The sequence below is a fragment of the Gossypium hirsutum genome, chromosome A02, assembly GCF_007990345.1.
Source record: "Gossypium hirsutum isolate 1008001.06 chromosome A02, Gossypium_hirsutum_v2.1, whole genome shotgun sequence".
Taxonomy (NCBI): domain Eukaryota; kingdom Viridiplantae; phylum Streptophyta; class Magnoliopsida; order Malvales; family Malvaceae; genus Gossypium; species Gossypium hirsutum.
In genome coordinates, this window is record NC_053425.1 from 54369289 (window position 1) to 54385425 (window position 16137).

The following is a 16137-nucleotide window of genomic DNA, read 5'->3' on the forward strand; positions in this document are numbered from 1 at the left end:
AGGTAAAGAGTTTGTCATTTATAGTGACGCATCCCTACTTGGGTTGGGTTGCGTATTGATGCAAGAAGGTCGAGTCGTGGCCTATGCGTCGAGACAATTGAAGCCACACGAGAGGAATTATCCGACCCATGATCTCGAACTAGCTGCCATCGTGTTTGCTTTAAAAATATGGCGACATTATCTGTTTGGTGAGAAGTGCCATGTATTTTCGGATCACAAAAGTCTCAAATATTTGATGACTCAACGAGACTTGAATCTGCGACAAAGACGTTGGCTTGAGTTGTTGAAAGATTACGAGCTTGTCATTGATTACCACCCGGGAAAGGCTAACGTGGTTGCGGACGCCATAAGCCGGAAGTCATTGTTTGCTTTACGAGCGATGAACGTGCATTTGTCTGTTCTATCAGACAATGTGTTAGTAGCTGAATTAAAAGCTAAACCATTATTGACTCACCAAATTCGTGAAGCTCAGAAAGTCGATGATGAATTGGTTGCAAAACGGGCTAAGTGTTTTCCGAACGAGGAATCGGAGTTTCAAATTGATGATGATGATTGTTTGAGGTTCAGAAATCGTTTGTGTGTTCCAAGGAATTCGGAACTCATTTCGATGATTCTGAACGAAGCCCATTGTAGCCGAATGTCAATTCACCCGGGGAGTACGAAAATGTACAACGATTTGAAACGTCAATTTTGGTGGCATGGTATGAAACGGGACATCTCCAACTTTGTTTCGAGATGTTTAATATGTCAACAAGTGAAAGCGGAACATCAAGTGCCTTCAGGATTACTCCAGCCGATCATGATACCCGAGTGGAAATGGGATCGAGTCACAATGGACTTTGTGTCCGGACTGCCCTTGTCAGCAAGTAAGAAGGATGCGATATGGGTTGTTGTTGATAGACTGACTAAGTCGGCTCATTTCATCCCCGTACGTACGGATTTTTCATTGGATAAACTAGCTGAATTGTACGTTTATCAAATTGTGAGATTACACGGGGTACCTGTTTCTATCGTGTCGGATAGAGATCTGAGATTCACCTCACGATTTTGGAAGAAATTGCAAGAAGCTCTGGGTACCAAGCTGCATTTTAGCACTACTTTTCACCCCCAAACCGATGGTCAATCCGAGCGGATAATTCAGATACTTGAGGAGATGTTGAGATGTTGCATCCTCGAGTTCAGTAGTTCATGGGAACGGTATTTACCTTTGATTGAATTCGCTTACAACAATAGTTTTCAATCAAGTATTAAGATGGCACCTTACGAGGCTTTGTACGGTCGTAAATGCCGTACACCATTGTTTTGGACCGAGCTCAGTGAAAGTAAAATTTTCGGAGTTGATTTGATTAAAGATGCTGAACAGAAAGTAAAGGTAATCCGTGAAAGTCTGAAGGTAGCCACGGATCGTCAGAAGTCGTACGCAGATTTGAAACGAAAAGACATCGAGTATCAGGTGGGAGACAAAGTGTTCCTTAAGGTTTCACCTTGGAAAAAGATACTCAGGTTCGGCCGTAAGGGCAAGTTGAGCCCAAGATTCATTGGGCCGTACGAAATCTCCGAACGAGTTGGTCCGGTTGCGTATAGATTGATTTTGCCCCCGGAGCTTGAAAAGATTCATGACGTCTTTCATGTTTCGATGCTTCGACGCTATCAATCTGATCCATCGCATATAATTAGCCCATCAGAGGTTGAAATTCAAGTCGACATGAGCTATGAAGAAGAACCGATGCGTATCCTAGCTCGTGAAGTGAAGGAGTTGCGAAACAAAAGAGTTCCGCTAGTAAAGGTGTTATGGCTCAAACACGGGATCGAGGAAGCTACTTGGGAGACCGAGAGCTCGATGAAAGAACGATACCCAAACCTATTTACCGGTAAGATTTTCGGGGACGAAAATTTCTTAAGTGGGGGAGAGTTGTGACAGCCCAAAGTTGACCCTAGTCGGGAAGTGGTTTCGGGACCGCTAAACCGAGTCACCGAAATGTTTGAATGTGATACTTATTGTCTAGAATATGTAATTATGAATGTGTGAAAATTTCAAGCTTCAATTTGGTTGATTTCATGTGAATTTAGTCAATAGGACTTATGTGAGAAAATTCTAAAATGTGATAGGTCAATGTGTGAGGACCTATTAGTGCATGTGGACAAAGGGGGGACTTGCATGTCAAATTCCCCCCCTACTAGTAGTGGCCGGCCATGACAAGCATGGTAGACCAAGTTTGACGGCCAAGACATGTCATAGACATGTTTGTTGGTGCATCATGGGTGGAAAAAAATAAAATAATAGGCATGGAAATTAAATAATGAAAAGGAGTATGATGAATACACAAAAAAAAATGTGTAGTTGATTCTCTTCCCCCCCATTGCCGTGAGCTAAAGAAAAGAGATGAGAAGATCTTTGTTCATCCTTTTCTCACCTTCATTTAGCCTAAATTAGAAAGAAAAACAAAGAAAAAATTTTCTCATCCTTTGGTTCATCCTTGGCCAAAAATTTTAAGGAGGAAAGAAGAAGAAAGGTGAAGAGATTCGGCCATGCATGTAGCTAGGCTAAGGTATGTTTGATGATGTTCCATGAGATGCATGCATGTTTTAGTTGTTAGCTTGAGTTCTACCTAGCCCATGGTCTAAATCTTGCTATGTGATGGAATTGGCACTTGACCATGGATGCATCATTCTTGGTTGGTGTTTGATGTTGTGGTGATGAGGCATGAGGATGAGTTAAGATTCGGCCTAGGTGGAGGTTGTGTTAATGCCATTGCATGCAAAAAATGAAGCTTGTTAATGATGCATGTGATGATGGCTTGATGATTCTTGAACCTCCTTTTTAGCATTTTTGTGTGAGCACATATGTGCATTGGTTGCTAAATGGAGAAGAATCGGCTAGCAAGATGTGTGCTAAGGCCGAATGTAACTTTGCATGTTAATGAGCAATGCATGTGTTAAATTGATGAAAAGGGGGAGGATGCTTTACTAGTGTGTATATGTGTGTATTAAGTGTTGAAATCGACCCCAAAAAATAGACATGCATATTCGGCCAAGGGGAAAGAAATTAGCTAATATGTTGTGTTGATGCATGATTTTTGCATGTATGAGACTTTAATGTCTAATGTATAAATATGGGCTAAGTGCCTTGTGTTCATCTTTTTGATGCCTAAATGATGAAATCAATTTATTTGTTTAATTAAGCTCAAGAGCAAAGGGGAAATAAATCCAATAAAGGGAAGGAAAAAGTGGTTGAATAGCTAGCGGAATCGTTCGACAACACCCGAGGTAAGTTCTTGAGTAAGAGAGCTTAAATTACGATGTGATTAAATCATGCTCTATGTGTGGCTATTGAGCCGAATGTGCAAGGACGATATGTGCCTTGTGTTTGAGTTTCGCAAATGAAAATGAAATATGAATGTGCCATGAATTATTGTTAGATGTGCATGATTAATTGAATGCTGTCCGGGCTAAGTCCCGAAGGCTTTGTGCTAAGTGAATATATCCGGACTAAGATCCGAAGGCATTTGTGCGAGATACAAATTCCGGGTTAAGCCCCGAAGGCCTTTGTGCGAGATACTAAATCCGGGTTAAGTCCCGAAGGCATTCGTGCGAGTTATTAAATCTGGGTTATGTCCCGAAGGCATTGTGTGAGTTACTAAAACCGGGCTATGTCCCGAAGGCATTTGAACGAGGAGCTATATCCGGTTAAATCCCGAAGGTACGTGATTTGGTAATGAATGAGCTTGCTGTAAAATTCCAGCGAATACTCGTAAAACATCCCAATATGGGGATATGTTACGTATGTGTTGAATTTAATCGAGCCCTTACAAATAAATGTTCGCTCAGTTGATAAACGAGCTACCGGCCTTCGGCTAAGTTAGTCTATTGTGTATGTACATAAGGGTTGTTAATGTTGTGAAGCAAGTTTGATATCGGTAAATTGCGTATTATGAAATATTCCGTTTAGCTAAATGTGTGTTATTCTTTGTTTATGCTGGAATTCCTTGCTCAAAACTTACTAAGCATAAATTGCTTACTCGTTACACTGCTCCTCTGTTTTATAGATTTTTGGTTCTCCAGCTATCGGACTCGGGATCTTGAAGTCGAAGTCGCCCACACTATCAAAGGCTCTTTTGGGTACTATTTTGGTTGAATTTTGATATGGCATGTATAGGACTACCCATTGTTGTTTTTCGAGTACTTTATGAAATGTATAAGTGTACAGCCATGCGAAAATGGCTTGTAGAAGTGGAGTATGGCATTAGACCATTCGTGTTTATGAATGTATAGATGGTTTCATGATGTAACTATAGTTGGAATGGAAATGTTGAGCAAATGATCAGCCATTGGAATGACTAAGTATGATCATATGTGGGCATATGTATGACAAGGCCCTAGTTGGTCCATGAAACCCCGAAAATAGGTAAGGTTTACTTTGAAAATAGAGGCTGACAGCAGCAGTGGTGTGGATTGGAAAAATCACAAGGATTCGTAGGAGTGGAATTAAATAGTGAATAAATTATTTAATCGAACCTTGATGAATCTACTTTCATATGAAAGTAACGAAACAATCATATGAACAGTACAGTAAGAGATATTCGGGTTCTTGAGGAACAGGGCCAGAACAGTTTCTGGATTCCCTGTTCCGACTTTGGAAATTCACTATAAATTGACCAGAGATAATTAGGGGTCATACCATATATGTATGGATTCCGCTCTGAGTCTAGTTTCCATAGAAACAAACGGCATCAGTATTGAAGCTCTGTGCAGAGAGATATCCAAGTCGTAATGGGAAAAGGTCAGTGTAGTCGACCCCTGTAACGTGGGAGACTTTGACTAATAAACTGTACTAATTGGCCATACCAAAAATTCTAGAAAAAAATATATAGGTGGGGACATGAGTCTAGTTTCAGGGAAAAATCACAAAACTGATTTTCGAGTTGTGAAACTCAAGATATGATTTTTGAAGCGACTAGTACTCAGACTGGGCAGTGTCTGGAAAAATTTTTCAAAGTTTGTTAACATCTCGTGTCCGACTCCGGTGTCGGTCTCGGGTTCGGGGTGTTACACAGCCACAGTCCGTGAGTTCGCTCATGGTGGCCTCTACCATCGCATCAGATTTACCACACGTGTGTTTGCGCGCTCGTGTTGTAACCGTTGTCGTTCTTTCAGCTTCTTGCCATTTTAGGAATTGTTGTTCTATAGTCTATTCAGTGTGTGAATACACACCTGTTATGGAGTGGCAACCAAACCACTTCTGAATCAAGAACCTATGATCAACCACAACCCCTCACCATCAGTCATATTTACAGTTAATCCAAAAACCAGAGCACCGCAGAAACTTTAACTGAACCATCGCTACTTACCAAACGAACTATTGTAGAGCCCCTCTCGCTCCTAAAATCTATGTATCTTCCCAAAGATTAAACCTTTACATGAAATACTCAACCAATTCATCAAACTCCATAATCCCACATAATTGTGTCTAGGATTTAAAATTATTTACCAATAAAGAAGGTACCACTTGTAGGGACAGAGTAATCGGCTTAGCATCTTGATTACAGAAGTCGAGTCCCTAGCAACAATCGCACGAAAAAGGAGTTAAAAAGGTGTTAGATTATTACCACCCCAAGGTAGGAAAGAGAGAAAGAATTATTCAGCCTAAGAGATACCAAATGTCGAACCTTTGCGAAGAAACCAATTGAGACTCGGCTAGGGGAAACACACCGTAGAACACTTACCCAAAAGTCAAGGAATTTTGGCAGCAGCAAGATTCGGCCAAAAGAAAGATAGGAAAAGAAGAGAAAAACTAATTTGGCTTTTACAATTTCGGCTAGCCAAAGACGGAGGGTATTCCGTTTAGAGAACAGAAAAGAAGAAGTGAACAATACATAGGGTATTCGACCAACAAAGAAAAAGGGGGAATGATTCGGCTTGACAATTAACAGCGAAAGAAGGAATGAAATCGAAAATAAAAGGAGTATTCGACTTTTGAGAAGAGGGGACAAAGAAGAAGAAAAAATGAAGAGTAAAATGTCAATTGGGTATTCAGCCAAAGAAAATGAACAAGAGGCTGAGAGGTTTTCAGGAGTCTTCGATTAGAGCCAAAAAAAAAACAAAAGAAGTAAAATTGCCAACCCGAGGTATTGAAATGAAAATGACCTATGGTTAGCTAACATCAAAACGGCACCCCAAAAGCCTATAGCTGAATTTTCATGACCAAAACACTTCACAAATTCGTTCAGCCTTCAACACATTAAACACCTCCCCAACATCTACACAACTGAAACACTAAGTGCCAGAGTTCAAACTTGGCAAGACTCTCCTCCAAATTCGAATCTTCCTCGATTTTCTCCTTAAATTTCTCCCTTCCATCTTTTTAAATTCGGCTAACAACAACCCCAACCAAATCTATTCAAACCCTTGGTGTTTCGGTCAAACACAACTTTCTCCCAAAGCCACCGGCAAAAATAATCCTCATTTGCACAAGTAGGGATTCGAACCTTAGACCACTAGCATATACAACACGCCACTTACCACTAGATCAGTAGGCTTTTTTTGTATCATACTTTACCAAATTTAATTTATAACCCTACTGACCAAAGATGGGGTTTTTATCCTTCAAAACCAAAATATTTTGGAAGCCAGGACTTGAACCCATGACTTCTCAGCCACTTCTAGAGCACACAATCACTAACCCAAACACTCCATTGTGCCACTTTCTTCCACAATTAAATATTTATGTGTAGTCTTCTAACTACACCTCTGCTCAAAACCTAATATTTCTAGGCCCAAATTCAGGGCGTTATAGCTCTACCCCTTTAAAGAAATTTCACCCTCGAAATTTCCAACTATCCAAAAGTTGCACCACCCAGGTTACACCACTACGCTTCTGCTACGCACTCTAATTCTAATTTCAAAATAGATAAATAGTACTCTATGGATAAAGTACGTACCAGTATTCATATCTGGAGCGTCTTCGTCCTCTCGGCAGCGTGCTGCATATTCCAAAGCTGGCCGCCTCGTTTCAGTATGATCAACACCTCATTCTGGTGCTCCACAACCCAAACCGTTTCCACCCCTGGCCTGACCACGGCCTCTAGGCTGCTGCTGTCCACCCCTCAGTGGCTGTACATTACCTCTACCAAAGACTTACCTCTAATTCGGTCTTCTGGGACACTCTCTCAGACGATGCTCCATGGAACCACAACTCAGACAGGCTCCTGTGCTCTTCCAACACTCTCCTGCATGACTTTTTCTACAAATAGCACAAGGTGGTAACTCAGTAGTAGCAACAGGGGGCCTCGCTCTGACTGGCCCATCCACTCTGGCCCTTCTCTTAGGCCTCTGATCATAGTTGGAGGGCTCAGAATCCCTTATATTTTTGGCCCTTTCTCTTTCCCGGTTTAGGCGCTCAGTTTGCTTTACATCTTTAGCAATTTTTTCCTTCTCCACTAATGCGGCGAAATCTTGCTCCCTTTGAGGAGCAATCAATACTCGAAGACTGACGTTTATAATCTGTTTCCACTATTCCTTTAGCATACCAACTGAGTCATAAGAACTCTACCTCGTACTCTGCCACAGATCGGTCTCTTTGAGTCAAGTTCAAGAATTCCTTCCTCCGAGCATCCACGTAGCTTGTGCCCACATATTTCCCTTGAAATGACAATTTAAAGAACTCCCAGGTTATCCGATCAAGCTGAGTGCCCTATTTCACGGTAAGCCACCACTGGTAAGCTTCCTTTCGTAGCAGCAACACTGCTCCTTTCAGTTTTTGGTCGGAAGTGCAATCCAGGTCGTCCATTATCCTTTCAGTGGCCTCTAACCAATATTTGGCCACATTCGGTGCTACTCCCACGATACCCTTGAAGATCTCAGCTCCATTCAACTTGAGTCTCTCAAAAATTGACCCTCGGCTCCCAATACCAATGTTGGGCCCTGTGACCCTTTCTAGAAACCTTAACATTGATTGGGATAATGCATCATCCCCAGTTGCTTGATCATACGACCCTGTCTCGGGTACCGGTGAAGCTAGTGATTCTCTCGCCTCCACATTGGGCATGCGACTTGATGCCGAAGATCCAACCCTAACACATCCACGGCCTCTGTGGCGGCTTCTTGCACCCCTCCTAGTGCTCATTATCACTTCATGTATAATCTGGTTAAGAAATTTTATGTAATTTAGCTCATAGTTTTAGTAATTAAGCAGATGTTTTATGACAGTAGTAGTTAAGAGTTGTTTTTACAATAGCAGGCTCGCTACAGTTTTAGTTTGCTATAGTTTTTCAGTAAGCCCTGTAACTACCTATAACATAAAAGTTTAAAATAGATATCAGTATCAGGAGAACTTACTTAGTTCGATGCCAGACTAGGAGAACCACACAATAAAAATCCTTCAAAATGCTTCGGAATTGTTTATAAATAAATTTAAAATCCAAAAACTAAGGCCCATTTCCCAGCCAAGTTTCGTAACTTGGCTCTGATACCATTAAATGTAACACCCCAAATCCGACCTAGATGTTATGATCGTATCTACCGTGTCACATTAAAATGCTTTTTTCCAAAAATTTTGTCTTAGTAATAAATCTCCCTTGAAAGAGAAAAGCCCCTCTATTTAATTCTAAAGTCAACTTAATTATTTATTAACCATTTTAAACCAGCCTTACTTTTAAAAACATGTTTGTTGCGGAAGCATTTCAACAATGTTGCGAAAAGATGATGTCATGATAACAAATATCATTTTGGAAAACAACACTCTGCTTTTAATAGAAATAAATCATAATAGTTAAAAATCCCCAAATTAAAAGCTAGAAAATTAGATAAAAGGCCTTATTACACCAAAAACCCAAAAAAAAGTAATTTAAGTATTGTAAAAGAAAATATGAATATTTAAAGCTGATCGTAGCATGGCCACCTCCGAGTCCTCCCACACGTCTAACCGCCTACTGAGGATTACCTGAAAAATTTAAAAGAGGGGGTGAGTTTACAAAAACTTAGTGTGTACAACCATTATCGATCATATAGCATGCTTCACATCAATTTGGGCTTATTGTAACGGTGGCACTTGGGCCTTAGTGCATAGTAGCCTTAGTTGGGCCTGAGGCCATGTCACAATCAGAATCAGATTATGCAATGCACAGATACCCAACCAACCCTGCACTCCGTATCCCATCCAACCCTACACTATTGTGGGGATTTTATCGACCCACCCATCCCTACACTCCTGATGTAGACCGGTTGTGGCACTAACCACTGTCGCAGTAGAGCAGCTAATCACATAACAGCTTTAAGCCGTCGATGGATCCACAGTTGTCAAGCGACCAAATGACCCTAACAAATCATATACTTCCTCCAAATCAATGATCCCATCCTCCATGCAGCATAATATCACATGGATGCAAACATATCATAAATGGCATACAATAACAATCATATAACATGTAGGGGAATTTTAGTAATTTTTCCCTTTAAGGTATAATGATCATTCATAAATTGAGATCTAAGTACACTTACTAACCCATCAGAAGGTTCACAGTCATCTCGCACAACCCGTGTAACCTTTGCAAACAAACAGAGCGATTGGGCCTAAAGCCTATTTAAGCAGGCCCATAGGCCCACACGACCCATTGGCCCACCAAGCTCGATTTCGATCCAAGCCATGTGAGTGACACGATTGGTCCAACATTTTCCCACTTATTGGTGAGTTTTACACATCTAGGGCCTACGAGCCCATTGGGCCCGTACGGTCCAACTCGGCCCAACATGGTCCATTTACGGCCATAGCCTATGAGTTTGTTCATGGTGGCCTCTACCATCCCATCAGATTTACCACACGTGCATTCGCACACTCGTGTAGAAACCGTTGTCATTCTTTCGACTTCTCAGCTTTTTAGGATTTAGTGTTCTACAGTCTATTCAGTGTGTGAATACACACCTGTTATGGAGTTGCAACCGAACCACTTCTGAATCGACAAACTATGATCAACCACAACGCCTCACCATCAGTCATATTTACGGTTAATCCAAAAACCAAAGCATAATAGAAACCTTAAATGAATCATCGCTACTTACCAAATGAACCATTGTAGAGCCCCTTTCGCTCCTAAAATCCACGTATCTTCCCAAAGTATCAACCTTCACATGAAATAGTCAACCAATACATCAAACTCCATAATCCCACATAATTGTGTCTAGGATTTAACGTACTTACCAATAAAGAAGGTACGGCTTATAGGCACAGAGCTTAGCACCATGATTACAGAAGTCGAGTCCCTAGCAACAATCGCATAAAAAAGGAGTTAAAAAGGTGTTAGATGATTACCACCCCAGGGCAAGAAAGAGAGAAAGTAATCATTTGGCCTAAGAGATGCTAAATATTGAACCTTTGGGAAGAAACCAAATAAGATTCGACTAGGGGAAACACACCGCAGAACACTTACCTAAAAGTCAAGGAATTTTGGTAGCACTTCAGCAAGATTTGGCCAAAAGAAAGATAGGAAGAGAACGGAGAAAATAATTTGGCTTTTACAATTTCGGCTACCCAAAGACAAAGGGTATTCGGTTTGGAGAACAGAAAAGAAGAAGTGAACAATACATAGGGTATTCGACCAACAAAGAAAAAGGGGGAATGATTCGGCTTAACAAAGAACATTGAAATGAAGGATGAAATCGAAATAAAAGGAATATTCGGCTTTTGACAAGAGTGGACAAAGAAGAAGAAAAGATGAAGAGTAAAATATCACTTAGGTATTCAGCTAAGGAAAATGAACAAGAGGCTGAGAGGTTTTCAGGAGTCTTCGATTAGAGCCAAAACAAAACAAAAGAAGTAAAATTGCCAACCTGAGGTATTGAAATGAAAATGACCTATGGTTAGCTTACCCCAAAAGCCTATACCTGAATTTTCATGACGAAAACACTTTACAAATTCGTTCAGCCTCCAACACATTAAACATCTCCCCAACACCTACACAACCGAAAGACTAAGTGCCAAAGTTCAAACTCGGTAGGACTCTTTGCCAAATTTGAATCTTCCTCGATTTTCTCCTTAAGTTTCTCCCATCCATCCCTTCAAATTCGGCTAACAACAACCCCAACCAAATCTACTCAAACCCTTGGTGTTTCGGTCAAACAAAACTTTCTTCCGAATCCACCGGTAAAAATAATCCCTATTTGCACAAGCAGGGATTTGAACCTTAGACCACTAGCATATACAACACGCCACTTACCACTAGATCAATAGACTCTTTTCATATCATACTTTAACAAATTTTATTTATAACCCTACTGACCAAAGATAGAGGTTTTATCCTTAAAAACCAAAATTTTGTGGAAGCCAGGACTTCAACCCATGACTTTCTAGACACTTCTAGAGCACACAACCACTAAGCCAAACACTCCATTGTGCCACTTTCTTGCACAATTAAATATTTATGTGCAGTCTTCTAACTACACCCCTGCTCAAAACCTAATTCTTCTAAGCCCAAATTTGGGGCGCTACAGCTCTACCACTTTAGAGAAAATTCATCCTTAAAATTTCCAACTATCCAATAGTCGCACCACCCAGGTTACAGCACTACGCTTCTGCTGCACACTCTAATTCTAATTTCAAAATAGATAAATAGTACTATATGGATAAAGTACTTACCAGTATTCGTATCTGGAACGTCTTCATCCTCTCGGCGGCGTGCTGCATAGCCAAAGCTGGCTGCCTTGCCTTAGTATGATTAGCACCTCTTTTTGGTTCTCCATGACCCAAACCTTTTTCACCCCTAGCCTGACCATGGCCTCTAGGCGGCTGTAACCTACCCCTCGGTGACTGTACATTATCTCTACACAAAGATTTACCTCTGATCTGGTCTTCTAGGACACTCTCTAAGACGATGCTCCATGGAACCACAACTCAGACAGGCTCCTGTTCTCCTTCAGCACTTTCCTACATGACTTTTTCCACATATAGCACAAGGTGGTAATCCAGTAGTAGCAACAGAGGGCCCCGCTCTAACCAACCCATCGACTCTGGCCCTTCTCTTAGGCCTTTGATCATAATTGGAGGACTCAGAATCCCTTTTATTTCTACCCCTTTCTTTTTCCCGGTTTAGGCACTCAGTGCACTTTATATCTTCAGTGATTTTTGCCTTCTCCACTAATGCTTCGAAATCTCGTTCCCTCTGAAGAGAAATCAGCTTAGACAGTCTTCGAACTGAACACAACGTTCATACTCTGTTGCCACTATTTCTTTAGCATACCGACTGAGTCGTAAGAACTCTGCCTCGTACTCAGCCACAGATCGATCTCCCTGAGTCAAGTTCAAGAATTCCTTCCTCCGGGCATCCACGTAGCTTGCACCCACGTATTTCCCTTGAAACACCGATTTGAAGAACTCTCAAGTTATCCGGTCAGACTGAGTGCCCTCTTTTACGGTAAGCAACCACTAGTAAGCTTCCTCTCGCAGTAGTGACACTACTCCTTTCAGTTTTTGCTCGGAAGTAAAATCCAGGTTATCCATTATCCTTTCGGTGCCCTCTAACCAATATTCAGCCACATTCAGTGCTACTCTCGCGATACCCTTGAAGATCTCAGCTACATTCGACCGAAGTCTCTCAGAAATCGACCCTCGGCTCCCAATACTAGTGTTGGGCCCAGCGACCCTTTCTAGAATCCTTAACACTGCTTGGGACAATGCATCGTCCTTAGCTACTCGATCATACAACCCTATCTAGGGTACCAGTGAAGCTGATGCTTCTCTTGCCACCACGTTGGGTATGTGACCTGATGCCGAAGATTTAACCCTAGCACTTCCACGTCCTCTGTCGCGGTCTCTTGCACCCCTTCTAGTGCTCATTATCACTTCATGTATAACTTGGTTAAGAAATTTTATGCAATTTAGCTCATAGTATTAGTAATTAAGCATATGTTTTATGACAGTAATAGTTAAGAGCTATTTTCGCAATTGTAGGCCCGCTACAGTTTTAGTTTCCTATAGTTTTTCAGTTTACTTTAGCTAAAGAGTCTCAGTATAGTCTATCATCTAAAGTAAACCCAGTAACTATCTATAGTATAACAGTTTAAAATAGATTTAAGTATCAGGAGAACTTACTTGGTTCGACACCGGAGACTCGGTGAACCACACAATAAAAATCCTTCAAAATGTTTAGGAATTGTTTGTAAATAACTTTAAAATCCAAAAACTAAGGCCCATTTTCTAGCTGAGTTTTGCAACTTGGCTCTGATACTACTAAATGTAACACGTCAAACCTGGCCTAGATGTTATGACCGAATCTGGCGTGTCACATTAAAGTGCTTTTTCGAAAAACTTTGTCTTAATAATAAATCTCTCCTGAAAGAAAAAAGCCCCTCTGTTTAATTCTAAAGTCAACTTAATTATTTGTTAACCATTTTAAACCAGCCTTACTTTTAAAAACATGTTTGTTGTGGAAGCATTTCAACAAAGTTAAGAAAACATGACGTTATGAAAACCGATATCATTTTGGAAAACCGTGCCCTACTTTTAACAAATAAATCATAATAGTTAAAAAAACCTCAAATTAAAAGCTAGAAAATTAGAGAAAAGGTCTTATTACATCAAAAACCAAAAGATAAAGTAATTTAAGTAATGTAAAAGAAAATACGAATATTTAAAGTTGATCGTAGTGTGGCCACCTCCGAGCCCTCCCAAATGTCAATTTGCCTACTGAGGATTACCTAAAAAGTTTAAAAGAGGGGGTGAGTTTATGAAAATTTAGTGTGTACAACCCTCATCGATCATATAGCATGCTTCACATCAATTTGGGCCTAAGCCCATTACAATAACTTGGCCCTTAGGCCTTAGTTCATAGTAGCTTCAGTTGGGCCTGAGCCAATGTCACAATCAGTATCAGATTATGCAATGCACAAATACCTAACCAGCCCTGCACTCTATACCCTACTCAACCAATTCATCAAACTCCATAATCCCACATAACTATGTCCAGGATTTAAAGTACTTACTAGTAAATAAGGTACCACTTGTAGGGACAGAGTAATCGGCTTAGCACCTTGATTATAGAAGTCGAGTCCATAGCAACAATCGAATGAAAAAGGAGTTAAAAAGGTGTTACATGATTACCAACCCAAGGCAGGAAAGAGAGAAAGCAACCATTCGGCCTAAGAGATACCAAATACCGAACCTTTGAGAAGAAACCGAATTGGATTTGGCTAGTGGAAACACATCGCAGAACACTTACCCAAAAGTCATGGAATTTCGATAGTACTTTAGCAAGATTTGGCCAAAAGAAAGATAGAAAGAGAACGGAAAAATAATTTGGCTTTTACAATTTCGGCTACCCAAAGACAGAGCATATTTGGTTTGGAGAACAAGAAGTAGAAGTGAACAATACTTAGGGAATTCGGCCAACAAAGAAAAAGGAGAAATGATTCGGCTTGAGAAAGAACAGTGAAAGGAAGGATGAAATAGAAATAAAAGGAGTATTCGACTTTTGAGAAGAGGGGACAAAGAAGAAGAAAAGATGAAGAGTAAAATGTCACTTAGGTATTCGGCCAAAGAAAATGAACAAAAGGCTGAGAGGTTTTTAGGAGTCTTCGATTAGAGCCCCAAAAAAACAAAAAAAAGTAAAATTGCCAACCCGAGGTATTGAAACGAAAATGACTTATGGTTAGCTAACACCAAAACGACACCCCAAAAGCCTATAGCCAAATTTTCATGACCAAGACACTTCACAAATTTGTTCAGCCTTCAACACAATAAACACCTCCCCAACACCTACACAACCGAAACACTAAGTGCCAGAGTTCAAACTTGGCAAGACTCTCCTCCAAATTCGAATCTTCCTCAATTTTCTCCTTAAATTTCTCCTATCCATCTCTTCAAATTCGGCTGAGAACAACCCGAACCAAATCAACTCAAACCCTTGGTGTTTCAATCAAACAGAACTTCTTCCCAAATCCACCGGCAAAAATAATCCCCATTTGCACAAGCAGGGATTCGAACCTCGAACCATTAGCATATATAACATGCCACTTACCACTAGATCGGTAGGCTCTTTTCGTATCATACTTTAACAAATTTTATTTATAACCCTTCTGACCAAATATAGGGGTTTTATCCTTAAAAACAAAAATTTTGTGGAAGCCAGGACTGGAGCCCATGACTTCCCAGCCACTTCTAGAGCACACAATCACTAAGCCAAACACTCCATTGTGCCACTTTCTTGCACAATTAAATATTTATGTGTAGTCTCCTAACTGCACCCCTACTCAAAACCTAATACTTCTAGGCCCAAATTCGGTGTGTTACAATTATAGATAATTTTTTAAGGGATTTTCGTTGATTGCTGCACCTCTGACTAAGTTGTTACGTAAAGGAGCAAGAAAGTTTAACTGGACCGATAAGCAGCAAGAAAGTTTCGAGAGGTTTAAGAAGGTTTTGACTAAGGCCCCTATCTTGATTGAACTAGAATCTAGGAAAGAGTTTATTGTTTACAGCGATGCATCACACGTTGGTTTTGGTTGTGTGTTGATGCAAGAATGGAAGGTGGTGGCTTATGCATCTCGTCAGGTTAAGATGCATGAGGTGAACTATCCGACGCATGACTTGGAATTGGCTGCGATGATATTCGCACTGAAGATTTGGAGGCATTATCTGTACGGTGAGAAGTGTATCATTTACACGAATCACAAAAGCCTCAAGTATCTCCTCACTCAGAAGGAGCTTAACCTTAGGCAGCATACTGTTCGATTGAATACCATTTGGGTAAGGCTAATGTAGTAGCCGATGCACTAAACCATATGGTTGTTACTAATTTGAGGGCGATATTTGCTCGTCTCATTTTATTCGACGATGGTAGTCTACTAGCCGAACTTCAAGTTAAACCGAGGTGGATTGAACAAATTAAGTGTAAGCAGTTGGAGGATGAGTCACTAGGTTCTCGAATCTGACAGATAGAGAGTGGAGAAGCTTCAGATTTTGGAGTAAAGAGTGAAAGGGCACTTTGTTTCCATGGGAGAGTCTGTGTACCAAAGGATACTGATACGAGGCAGTCTATTCTACAAGAAGTGCACAGTAGTCCTTACACTATGCATCCTGGTGGGAATAAGATGTACTGAGACCTTTGGGAGTTGTATTGGTGGCCAAGTCTTAAACATGAAGTTACCAATTAT